General features: G+C 32.6%; 1 pseudogene; it reads left to right on the forward strand.

Moving 5' to 3' along the window:
• The first annotated feature begins 620 nt into the window (after positions 1 to 620).
• LOC104723811 (kinesin-like protein KIN-12A) lies at positions 621 to 6967 on the forward strand (annotated as a pseudogene).
• Positions 6968 to 13124: the final 6157 nt, after the last annotated feature.

Consider the following 13124-nt stretch of genomic DNA (forward strand, 5'->3'; position numbering starts at 1 on the left):
ATTTAGCACTGATTTAATTCAGTTATCCAAAATTTTATTATAATTTTAGACATATCAATTAGTTTTATATCTAAATACCTAAATAATTAAAATTTCTATAAAAATTTGATAAATATATTAAAATTTAGCTAACATTATTTAAAGTTAACTAATTTTAAAGGATTTTTTTGGGTACTCAATAGTTCGGGTAAGTAATCGGATTCTAAAATTTGTAACCCAAACCAACCCAAACCCGATAATACCTAAACCGAAACTAAACCGAAACTCTAAAATTACTCAATTGATCTTTCTTTCTAAACTTGTTTACCCGAACCTGATTCACCTTTTCGTTATGCCAAAACAAAAAAAACGTGAGTCTTTAGTTAGTGCCCTCCCTCCGTTGGATTTCATCCTATGGCCAAAAAACTCATCGATCACATTAATTCATTTTTTTAAATAAAATAAATTAAATAATACATGTGCGATACGAAGACGATGCGTCTAAATACTCGCAAGATCTGTAAAAAAGGAAATTTTCAAATTCTCGCTCTTAAGTCTTAACGTCTCTCTCTCTCTCTCTCTCTCTCTCTCTTCCTTCTTCGTCAATCTTAGGGTTTCTAATTGTAGATTTCACGGCAGAGATGAAGAAGCACTCCATGTTACCAAGAAACGCCATCTTACGGGATGGCGGAGAACCGCACTCGCCAAAAAACTCTAGTATGTCCAAATCGAAGCCTCCACGTCCACGCAAATTAAAATCCGCCAAAGAAAATGCTCCTCCTCTCGATCAGAACTCGTCGACACCTGACCATAGGTCGATGAAACTGAAGAGTCCTTTGCCACCTCGACTGTCGCCGTCTAATCCTCTCAAACGGAAACTCAGTGCAGAAGCTACGGCGGAGACTGGGTTTTCAGACTCCGGTGTCAAGGTAATTTTGTCACCCTTTGGTTATACTTAGGCGATTTCGAGGCAAAATCCCTAATCAGGTATATCTATAATTTCACCCAATTGAAGATTTTGTACTTGCTAGATTTGGGGTTAGGTTTCTAATTGGAGAAGGTTAGAAAAACTTGGTGAATTTGATTTTGTTTCTCTGAGAAACGGGATACAACTTAGCTAAGTGTGAATTGCATATCCCAACATTTATATTGGTGAAGATAAGGTGATCAAATTGAGATTCAACTTTCAGGTTATAGTCAGAATGAAGCCTCTAACCAAAGGTGAAGAAGGGGATATGATAGTACAAAAGATCTCCAAAGATTCCCTCACAATTAGTGGGAATACTTTCACATTCGACTCAATTGCTGATCCAAAGTCGACACAGGCAAGATAGATTCTTGGTTTCAGTACGCAATGTCATTGTATGCTTACGAATCTCTAACTTTGTATTTTCTTCTTTCTCAGGAAAAGATGTTTCAGCTTGTGGGAGCCTCTCTTGTTGAAAATTGTCTATCTGGATTTAACAGTTCTGTATTTGCCTATGGACAGGTAATTTTGATTTTCTAAAGTTTTCCTTTCAGGCAGAGTTCCATTTCTTGTATTATTTGACTGTAAGTTGTAAAGGCAATTGATCATGATATCGTATCCATCAGACTGGTAGCGGGAAAACATATACCATGTGGGGTCCTGCGAATGGATTGCTGGAGGAGCACCTCAGCGGTGACCAAAGAGGTTTGACCCCACGTGTCTTTGAACGTTTGTTTGCCCGAATCAAAGAGGTGATCCCTGGTTTTGTTTAATTTTCGGTTTGAACTTGTGTAATAATTAGCACATTCAGAAGTAGACTCCTTTTCTTTCCTTTTCGTTTGCAGGAACAAGTCAAGCATGCTGAAAAGCAACTCAATTACCAGTGTCGTTGTTCATTACTCGAGGTTAAGTGATTGGATGCATTACTTTAGTTTGGATGGTGTGTGAATGTTTCATTTTAAAGAGTTTACTACATAAATGTTGTTTTCTTTTTCTGCTTCAGATTTACAACGAGCAAATAACAGACCTACTAGATCCGAGCCAGAAAAACTGATGGTAAAAGGAACTTTCAGATTCAGCTTGTTTTATTTACTTAAGGAAACAAAAATATGTTCATCTTTTTTCATTAATGTGTCACCAGATTAGAGAAGATGTCAAGTCAGGTGTTTATGTTGAAAATCTGACTGAGGAATACGTGAAAAACTTGACAGACGTGTCAAAGCTTCTGATCAAGGTTTGTATACTTTTTGTTTTCTCTCTGCACACTAATTCCAGTTTGACTTGCAATGTTTCTAAAAGTACACAAGAACACCAGTTTCAGGTATCATATCCTTGTAATTCTCTGAAGTTTTAAAGAACCAATGTGAAAACTTGTCTCGAAAGAAGAGATGTCCATAAATTATAGTGAACAGTGCTAATGGGTTTTAACGTGAATGTTCTGTTAGTGATGCTGCGTAAATTAATATCACAAAAAGCTTTTTGAAGATTTTTATACAGAATTTAGTATTCTTAATTTGGCAAAATATATCAGATGGTCGAGATAAAGTATTCACTAAAAAAAGTATTATTGATAGTTATACTTGTGTCTGAAACCGGTGTAGGGTTTGGGAAATCGACGGACTGCTGCAACGAGTGTAAATGTAGAGAGTTCAAGATCACATTGCGTATTTACTTGTGTTGTTGAATCTCGTTGCAAGGTAGGCTACTCTTACACATTAAATTGTTCATATAACTGGCTTTTTGAGAGGAATCTGTGAAGTTGAGATGCTATCAACTTTTTCTAATCTATAGGTCTGATGGAGCAGATGTTTGACTTTGCTTGAATGTACTTCTTACAGAGTGCAGATGGGCTAAGCAGCTTTAAGACAAGCCGAATAAAACTTGTTGATCTGGCTGGTTCTGAGCGACAAAAATTAACTGCCGCAGAAGGAGAACGCCTGAAGGAAGCTGGAAATATCAATCGATCGCTCTTTCAGCTTGGGTATGATTCAGAGTAGTCTCCATATATATATCTTTTTGGTTATTTTTGGAACTCATTTAGCATGGAATTTTCGTTTCTTTCCTGTTTAAACTGCAGAATGCACTAAAGAACTGACACTTAGCTTCTGCTGTCTCTGTGTCTTCTAGTCTTTGATACTGCAGCGGGCACTAAAAATCTAGTTTTTGATTATAAATAACTGAAACTTTGGGATAATGGAGAATAATTTGAAATGTTTTGGTTGTAGTTTATGAGGTTCTTGTGTCTTATGATGGTAGTAGCTTCTGCTGTTCTTGCGTTTTCTAGTTTTTGATACTGCAGCGGGCACCAGAAATCTAGTTTTTGATTATAAAGAACGGACACTTTGTGGATAATGGAAAATAATTTGAAATGTGATAGTAGTAGCTTATGAGGTTCTTGTGTCTTGTAAGCACTGCTATGTGATATTTAATATTGTAACAACTATCTCTCCATGGAAGGGCAACACTGTAGGAAGAGCAAACTGATTGTCTTATCAAAGTGGATTTATTGTATATCCTTCAACCTTTTGCTGATGTCTAACTAAAGTGCTTTAAGGGTTCCCCGAAGTTTATCATTAGTTTAAGTTTGAAGTCTTCAAATCCCATTCCTTTCAGTTTCTGGATGTTTTTCCAGAAGCCGAAATTCTCAACTACATGTTTACCATACAAATTTGTTATGTGCAGGGACTTGATTAACATCCTCGCAGCGATTTCTCAAACAGGGAAGCCAAGGCATATACCGTATAGAGATTCAAGATTAACATTTTTGTTGCAAGAGTCTCTTGGTGGAAATGCAAAGTTAGCAATGGTTTGTGCAATTTCTCCTTCACAAAGGTACTGCAGAATCCTTATTTCCACTTCAGGAATTCTTTTCTCTCCATCATCTGGAATACTGAGTATGTATGAAAATTGCAGTTGCAGGAGCGAAACCTTCAGCACCTTGAGATTTGCTCAGCGTGCGAAGGCAATACAGAATAAGGCTGTTGTCAATGAAGTGATGTAGGATGATGTAAATTTCTTGCATGGAGTGATAAGCCAGCTGAAGGTACGCATTCTTTTACATCATAACATATATGAATATTATTCACTTTTACATATAAATATAATGTGAATATGACTTTTAACTTTAAATGGATAAATTGAGCAGGATGAACTACAAAGAATGAAGGATGATAAAAATAATCCAACCAACCCAAATGTAGCTTATTCCAGTGCTTGGAATGCACGTAGAAGTTTGAATTTATTAAGAAGCTTTGGTCTGGGTTATCCAAGGTCCTTACCTCATGAAGATAATGATGGAGATATTGAGATGGAAATTGATGCTGCTGTTGTTGAAAGACTTTGTGTTGAAGTGGGTTTGCAATCATCTCCCGCTTCCGAGGGGATCAATACTGAAATGAACAGCGTAAAGAGTATACATTCGTCTGATGGGAAATCCATAGAAAAGCGGCTTACTGAGGACACAGATGTTGCCATGGAGGATACTTGTTGCCATTCAGGGAACTATGAACCAGAGACAGTGGATAATGTGAGAACTGACATAGAGATCGACATCACAGCAGATCAGATTAAGACCCCCTTGCAAGCTGTGGATCATGACTCTGATATTCAGCTTCTTTCAGTCAAGGATGCTCTTCGTTCTTCACTGAAAGAGACGGAGGATATGCCATCATGCCCTCACTTGGTTCAAGAAGATGCGTCTGCAAATGTATTAATAGCTGATGGATTAGTAAATTCTTCATCTCCTAGTCTTTGTATAGAACCATTTGGCGTGCCTCCTGTATTAAAATCTCCCACACTAAGTGTGTCTCCCACTATTAGAAATAGCAGGAAAAGCTTGAAGACATCAGAAATGTCAATAGCATCTCAGAAGGATACTGAAGGAGACGAACTAGTTACGGAAGCTGTGGACCCATCTTCGTCTACATCCAAAAAGAGAATTAACTGTTCTAGTTCTTTGTCAACTACACAAAAGAGAAAAGTTATTCCAGTACGGACTGAGCATTAGACAGCTAGCCTCCACAAAAGAATCGAACATCTTGAGGCATATTGCCAGAGTACAGCTCAAAGACGATCGACTTTCAGGTTTTCCATCAAAGCTCCAAATAGTAAGCCTTCAACCTTTATTAGTACGACTGATGTGGGTGTGCAAACCTTTCTCGAAGCTGATGCAATGTCAGACGAGAATACAAAAGAATTTCTGTGTAGTAAATGCAAATGCAGAGAAGAATTTGATGCCCAACAAATGCGTGACATGCCAAATCTTCAGTTAGTACCTGTTGAAAACTCGGAAGTGACAGAAAATCCCAAGAGCCAAGTTCCCAAAGTAAAAACAGTGAACGTTTATCTGAAATAGATTACCTATTCGAGGTTTTATTGTTTCGACATTCATATATTGTGTACCTCTAACGGGATGATGTTTTCTCTTTACAGGCAGAGGAAAAGGTTCTAGCAGGATCTATCAGGAGGGAAATGGCTCTAGAAGAGTTCTGCACTAAACAATCCTCTGAGATATCCCAACTTAACCGACTAGTGTGATACTTGTGTTTCTTCTAATTTTTATCGTTTTATGCTCTACATGACAAGAGAAGCTTTATAACTGTCTCCTCGAACACAACTTGGTCCAAATCGTGTAACATGTACAACAATACAAACATGAGAGGGAGTGCAATGCCATCATAGGACAAACAAGGGAAGACAAGATTATTCGCCTGGAAAGTCTAATGGATGGTGTATTATCTAAGGAGGATTTTCTAGATGAAGAATTTTCAGCTCTCTTGCATGAACATAAGGTAATTTTGGGTTCTTGTTTGTTAGAAGGTAATTTGACTATATTCCAAAAGCTTTATCTGAAATATAATTTGCAGCTGCTAAAGGGCATGTATCAGAATCACCCTGAAGTGCTGCAGACTAGGATAGAGTTGGAAAGAGCGCAAGAAGAGGTTGAGAGTTTCAGGAACTTTTACGGTGATATGGGAGAAAGAGAAGTGTTGTTGGAAGAGATTCAGGATTTAAAGATGCATCTACAATGTTACATTGACCCGTCTCTTACATCACGCAAAAAGTGTTCCCTGCTTAAGCTTTCAACCCAAGCTCCCCCAGTGAACGCTATCCCTGAATCACAGGACATGAGTCTTGAGAAGACATTAGAACAGGAAAGACCTCGTTGGACTGAGGCAGAGACCAAATGGATTTCTCTCGCCGAGGAATTAAGAATAGAGCTTGACGCCACCAAGGTGCTTATGAATAAGCAGAAACATGAACTTGAAATTGAGAAAAGATGTGCGAGAGAGTTGAAAGAAGCAATGCAGATGGCCATGCAAGGGCATGCACAGATGCTGGAACAATATGCAGACCTAGAAGAGAAGCATATGCAATTGCTTGCAAGACATATACGGATTCAAGAAGGAATAGATGATGTTAAAAAGGCAGCTGCAAAAGCCGGAGTCAGAGAAGCAGAGTCCAGATTCATAAATGCACTTGCAGCAGAAATTTTGGCCTTAAAAGTAGAAAGAGAGAAGGAGAGACAATACTTGAGGGATGAGAACAAAAGTCTCCAGACACAACTAAGAGATACAGCTGAAGCCGTACAAGCAGCTGGAGAGTTACTTGTTCGGCTTAAAGAAGCTGAAGAAGGATTGACAGTTGCACAGATACATTTTCTAAGCATTTCAGATCTCATTCCCCAAATTTTTGATTGATTCTGTAGTAAGTAAACTCTTTGGCTGGTATCAACAGAAGCGAGCGATGGATGCAGAACACAAAGCTGCAGAAGCATATAAACATATTGACGAGCTGAAGAGGAAACATGAAGACGAAATCAACACTCTTAACCAACTTGTCCCACAATCTCAAATCCACAATGAATGCCCTACCAAATGTGATCAAGTCGTGGAACCATCGGCAAATGAAAGTGAGCAGCAATGGAGAGATGAGTTTGAGCCACTTTACAAAAAAGAAACCGAGTTTTCAAATCTTATTGAGCCCTCTTGGTTTTCGGGTTACGATAGGTGCAACATATAATTCAAAAAAATCCACTATTTTGTTTGGGAGAAATGTGTATAAAATGACTGTCTGATTCTGTGATATAAGTCCAAAAAAGGTTGCACTTATTGTCACTCGTAATTTGGAAACTCATTCTACACACATATATATACCAACCAATTGGGTTAATCTGATCTAGTCTATAAGATACATTGACATTGCAAATCGAGTTGCCAATGTCGAAACTAAGAGTACCCATCAAAAGATCGAAAGTATTTAACGAAACAGTTCTAAATCAACAAGTAAAAACTCAGAAAACTGTTGTAAGAAATTATATAATCCATTTATTTGTTAAATCGATTGTTAACTGTTATTCTGATCATTGACATTTCACATAAAAGGATGAACTAATTAGTATGGAGGAGGTGGTGGGATGGGAGTAACATAGCAGCAGCACGAGCCTCCGGCGTACTGTCAAGTCCCGCCTAATTTGTACCTTTTCTCTCTACAAAACTCATTGCATGTTGGTGGGTGTTGTTCACATGGTGCGGGTGGGTAACATTGCATTTGCATGGCATATCCTGTTTAGTTATTTGGTTTATGAATTTGTATAACTTGTGCACCTTCATATTTCTAATTCCAGTCCAATTGTTTTCATTGTCATAAAGATAAATGATTACAGTCCAATTGTTTACATGAATTAAGAAAAACATTTAATGTTTAGCAATAAGTGTATTATTTATTTATAATAAGATATTTTATAATTATTAACCAATAGTATTTCATCAAAATTTTAAATGTTCATTTAATGGTTCTTGAAATTTACAATTTCTTAGCATTAATTGATAAAAATATACAGAAAATCATTTTTTGTGATACAAAAAAAATACTAGAAAATTATCATTTATGATACAGAGGGAGTACATTAGTTACCAAGCTAGTTAGATTTAAAGCTATTCTTTTTTTTGTCAAAGGATTTAAAGCTATTCTTGAACTTGAACACATATTTAAAATGTTTATATATTATACTAGAATTTGTACCCGCGCACGCGCAAGATTTTAATTTAAAATATTTTCTATTAATATAAACTCTTGAGCTCAAATATATTCATTCAAACTTTTGAGTATAAATCTATATAAACACTAAATTTACTTTACAAAGTGATATACAACATATACGTTGTTGAAGATACTGTTTCTTTGTTATATCTATTTTCGCGGAATTTTAGTTTAAATTTTTTATCAATAAGAATTATTGAATATAAATATAATCATTTAAAGTTTAAAAGATAAATCTACATAAATGTCATATTTATTTTACTACTTTATATATAACATATATTGTCTAGTGTTGTAATAACGTTTTCCTGGCAACTCAACAATATATCACGTGGTAACAAGAAATGACTTAAGAACTTCACTGAACGAATAAACAATATTGTTGACAATTTTCTCACCTTTAATTCTTATAAGAGTTCATCCCATATTCATATCCCATGAAAACATCTTTTTAAAATTTCTAACATCGAATGTCGATCATCGTTGACTTAATTATAGATCATTTAAACATATCGATATTTTATATTAAACGCAAATATACAAAGTTTCATGAACATTTTTAGTGTTATGTCGCTACAACGGGGTTTTTCAAGTGCATCACCTGAAATAATAGAATTTTTGACCAAGTCAAGAATGCTTATATGGTGAAACGGCTAAACTCGACAATGAATATCCGTTCACTAATCCAAGTTACATAGTTGTCTAAAACCTCATATGTTCAGATATTAATTTTGTGATGCAACCTCAGATTTATCTTCTCAAAAAAACACGGTGTACTTTTAAATATGTTGTTTCTGCCAATGTTTTTGGTTAAAAGCATTTGATAAAATTGATGAAATCTCAAGCTTGTTTTATATATTTTTTTTTTATCATGTTATAGAATTGTACCTCCAGTTGATAATATGCTTTATGAGATACTAGAGATGGATCCATGCGATGCACAGGTTTGGTTTTGTTTTTAATTAGTATATTACATATAATTGTAGAAGATAAATATATGTATATATGTTTATTAGGTGTCATCCATTCTTATATTTTTAATGTTGTGTTCATTGTTTATGTATGCTTGTTTTAAACATATTCGATATGTTACTAATGTTTATGTGCATAGTTTATGTATATTTGTTTTATATTTACATCTCCTATATATTAATAGAGAAGCACACTCTTGAAAAAGCTGATGTGTCGCCGTCATAGAGCTCTGTGCATCTTTTAGCAAAATAACCTTAAATTTTCTACTTAATTAAATTGATATGCCATTATATATATTTTTTAAAATAATTAAGTGAATAGTAATTAAAAGTGTCATCATTTCTCACACAAATTTAAATATCACATATTAAAACTAATTAAATAATTACATATTATTTTATGAGAAATACCCTAAAATAGCACTAAAACAAGTTTTATGGACAATTATAGCACATATTCCATAAATTTCCAAAAATAGCACTATTTAAACACATTAAAATATTTAAAATCAATTTTTAGAATTTTTTTCTTAGTTTTGGGTTCTCAATTTCACATTTAGGATATAGTTTTGAGGAATAGAGTTTAGTATTTTGAATTTAGGATTTAATTTTGAATAATTAAGTGGTGCTATTTTTGGAATTTTAGAGATGTTGTGCTAAGTTTGGAAAAAAAACTTATTTTGGTGCTATTTTTGAGAATCTCCCTTATTTTAAGCCAAAATTTCACTAAAATTTAATTACAAACATACAAGTCAAAGTTATACTGATTTTAAAAAATCAATATAAGTAAAATATTCTAAAAATGTTATAAAAACATATCAATTAATATTGTTTCAGAAGTCTCGCGAGAAACTGATAGCATTGGGGGATAGGAATACCACGTTCTTTCATACCACCACGGTAGTACGGCGGCGGCATAATAAGGTGGAGATGTTGAAAGACGAGGAGGATCGCTGGATATCTGAGAAGCATGAGTTGGAGGAGTTAGCACTCAGATACTACAAAAGGTTATACTCTCTGGAGGGTTTAAGTGTGAACCGCCCGCTAATGGTTAGCTAATCGTCTTGTTGATGGGTTAGCGAACTATGCGTTTTCTTTACCGCTTGGTTTTCTTTTACTTGATGTATGTCCGGAGATATGTCATCCGGTACTTTTAGAGGATATGACCGGGACTTCGGTCCTGCGCAATGTACGATTATAATTTTTTCTGCTTTAAATAAATAATAGGAGATCTTTGTCCCCTATCCATTACCAAAAAAAAACATGTCAATTAATATAAAGTTAATAAAAATAAAGAACATATAACTTATTAACAGTATCATATAAAAACGAAATGTTATTTTTTATGTTAGTATTATTACCATAATAGTTTAAATAACAAGCTTTCAATAGTTATTATAATTAATTATAAAAATATATATTACTCCTGAATTATCTCCAACTCATTAAAAGAAACTTAATTCCAAATAAATATAAATTTATATATATTCATAAATAAATATAAAAATGACAACAAATTAGGAGATATCATGATGTGTAATTATTTATATAAATATATATCTAAGTATGTAAACTAATTAATCTCAATATTTAGTGTGATTATTCATTAAAAATGGAAATATTGATAACCGAATAGGAATATACGTTCTAATTGTATATTCATCTATGTGATAGTAAAAAAGAATGAGACAATAACCCTTATTATTATAAATAAACTTATTACCCGAAATTATCATAATATATTTAAAATTGTTATAGTTACTCAATAAACCATAAATATAAATTTGATTTTTAAAACACACAATATATAGTGCCATAAATTGTAGCATTTTATAAATATATTCTTTACCACGTTCACATATTTCACGGGTGAAATATATTCTTACACGAATACGTTAATTTTGGAATTTTATTAATTTTTTCATAATGGTTTTCTTGGTAATAATCCGTCATTTATAGAAAATATTAACAAACCAACTAACTCAAAATATTTAAATAGCCTAATCAAAAATATTAAATCAATAAATTAGATTATCTTCAGAAAATTTAGTTTAGAACCCGATTATTACTAACATATAATAAAATTAAATAATTAAACTGCCGAGTAATTTAGTATATGTTGTTATGGTTACATAAGAAACATGCAAAATCGTTATGATTACAAAATAAAACATAAGAAGATATGAAAATAATTTTTAAACCACACAAAAGACATGTTGCAATGAATAGTAACATTTTATCAATATTTTCTCTACCATAAAACCTCTTACACATTCAAAGATTTCACGGATGAAACATATATTTTACACGAAAAATGCAGTTTTGAATAAATAAATAAAAAACTTTAGTTACATATTATGTTTGACACAAGTATATATTAGTTTTGGGATAATAATTTTACTTATAATATTTTTTTTTAATCGATTTATCCTGCACATAGTGCGGGTTGTTACCTAGTATCATTATTATTGCTTTAAATTAGAATAATATTATATTAGCTAACTTTTGAGATCAATATTGAATAATATGTTATTTAATTAATTATTTACCAAAAATTCTCGAAATCAAAAAGTTTGTATCACTTATGTTTATTTGGTATAATAAAAATAAAACGTATCCTAAGTGAGTTAAAACCAAATTAAAATAAGAGAAGCAAAACCTATTTTATGCATACACTTTAAAATTAAAATTTTAATTCAGTCTTCAATTCTTGGTTTCTTCCGTTGATCATCAATTGGTTCTTGATCGTTCGTCACGTTTTTCGCGTTTGGTTCCACAATTGACATTATCCGAATTTGTCTAAAAACATAAAGATAAACCATTAATATGTTAAGTGAAATAATATATTGTATTTAGCAAACATAAAACATCAAAATATATGATATATATATATATATATATATTTACCTTTTTTGTCTATAATCTCCAAGACTGTAAAAGTTTGATAAGATGCATCAAAATCATACTTTTTAACTTGAATCTCGAATAAATAAGTATTTCCAACAATCAAATGTACACATGTGAAAACGTCTTCTAACTCTCATAATATATGATATATATATTTACCTTTTTTTTTCTATAATCTCCAAGACTGTAAAAGTTTGATAAGATGCATCAAAATCATACTTTTTAACTTGAATCTCGAATAAATAAGTATTTCAAACAATTGAATGTACACATGTGAGAACGTTTTCTAACTCTTGTTCGCCCAAATCAATTTTTATCTGTGTGAATAATTAAACAACAGTTAATTTAATTTCAAATCATAATATTTTTATCCATACAGTTAACTAGTTTAAATAATTTATAACTCTTACGATTTTTGCAGTTGTTCCGGTGATTTTTTCTGCATCTTTATCAAATATAATAAAATTTGCTGAAGCATCTCCATCATCCACTATTACTTCAATTCTAAATCTGAAAATATAATAAATTATTTATTATTTTAAATATTAAAATAATTAAAATTAGAGAAAATTTGATAATAATATACTAATAATATACCTTAGCACTCCAACAGGTGATTTACCACATTTTTTGTTTGTGCATATAAGAGAGGTTGCTGATTTTTTCACCTTTTTAGAGGAACTCGAACATGATATGTAGTACCAACTTTTTTGCAACACTATTTCAGTTATAGTTGCTTTGATGACGAACTTCTTTTCCTGCAATTATAATAATATTGTAAATATATGTCATTAATAATTTTATTCATTGTTCAATAGTATATGGTCTTTATAAAGTAAAAAAGAATAATATTTTTACCTTACGGTCATCTGATGAGATATATTCTCAAATATCATTAAATGATTGGTCTTCTAGACGTATATTTTGTTTAGTTATGCCACCCAAATTAACCAAACATTCACCATCATACCTCAAACTATTAAAGTTACATGGAAAAGTTAGTTTATAACATGAATTAAATATATTAAATAAATATAATATAATTGAAGATTTGAGAGAATACCTCTTTCGAAACGCATCAACCGAATCAGAATAATGATTCAAGTAAAATTTAGTGCTTGAGGATGCTGACAAATATATTTCACCTTGATATATCTTGACCAAGATGCTCGTCATGATGAGTATGATATTATTATTTTCCACTCCACGATATTTGTCTTCCAGGAGTTCTGTTCCATAATGTTGCAGGTATTTCGTTT

The sequence above is a fragment of the Camelina sativa genome, chromosome 11 (genome assembly GCF_030686135.1).
Source record: "Camelina sativa cultivar CO46 ecotype springtype chromosome 11, ASM3068613v1".
In the NCBI taxonomy this organism is placed as follows: domain Eukaryota; kingdom Viridiplantae; phylum Streptophyta; class Magnoliopsida; order Brassicales; family Brassicaceae; genus Camelina; species Camelina sativa.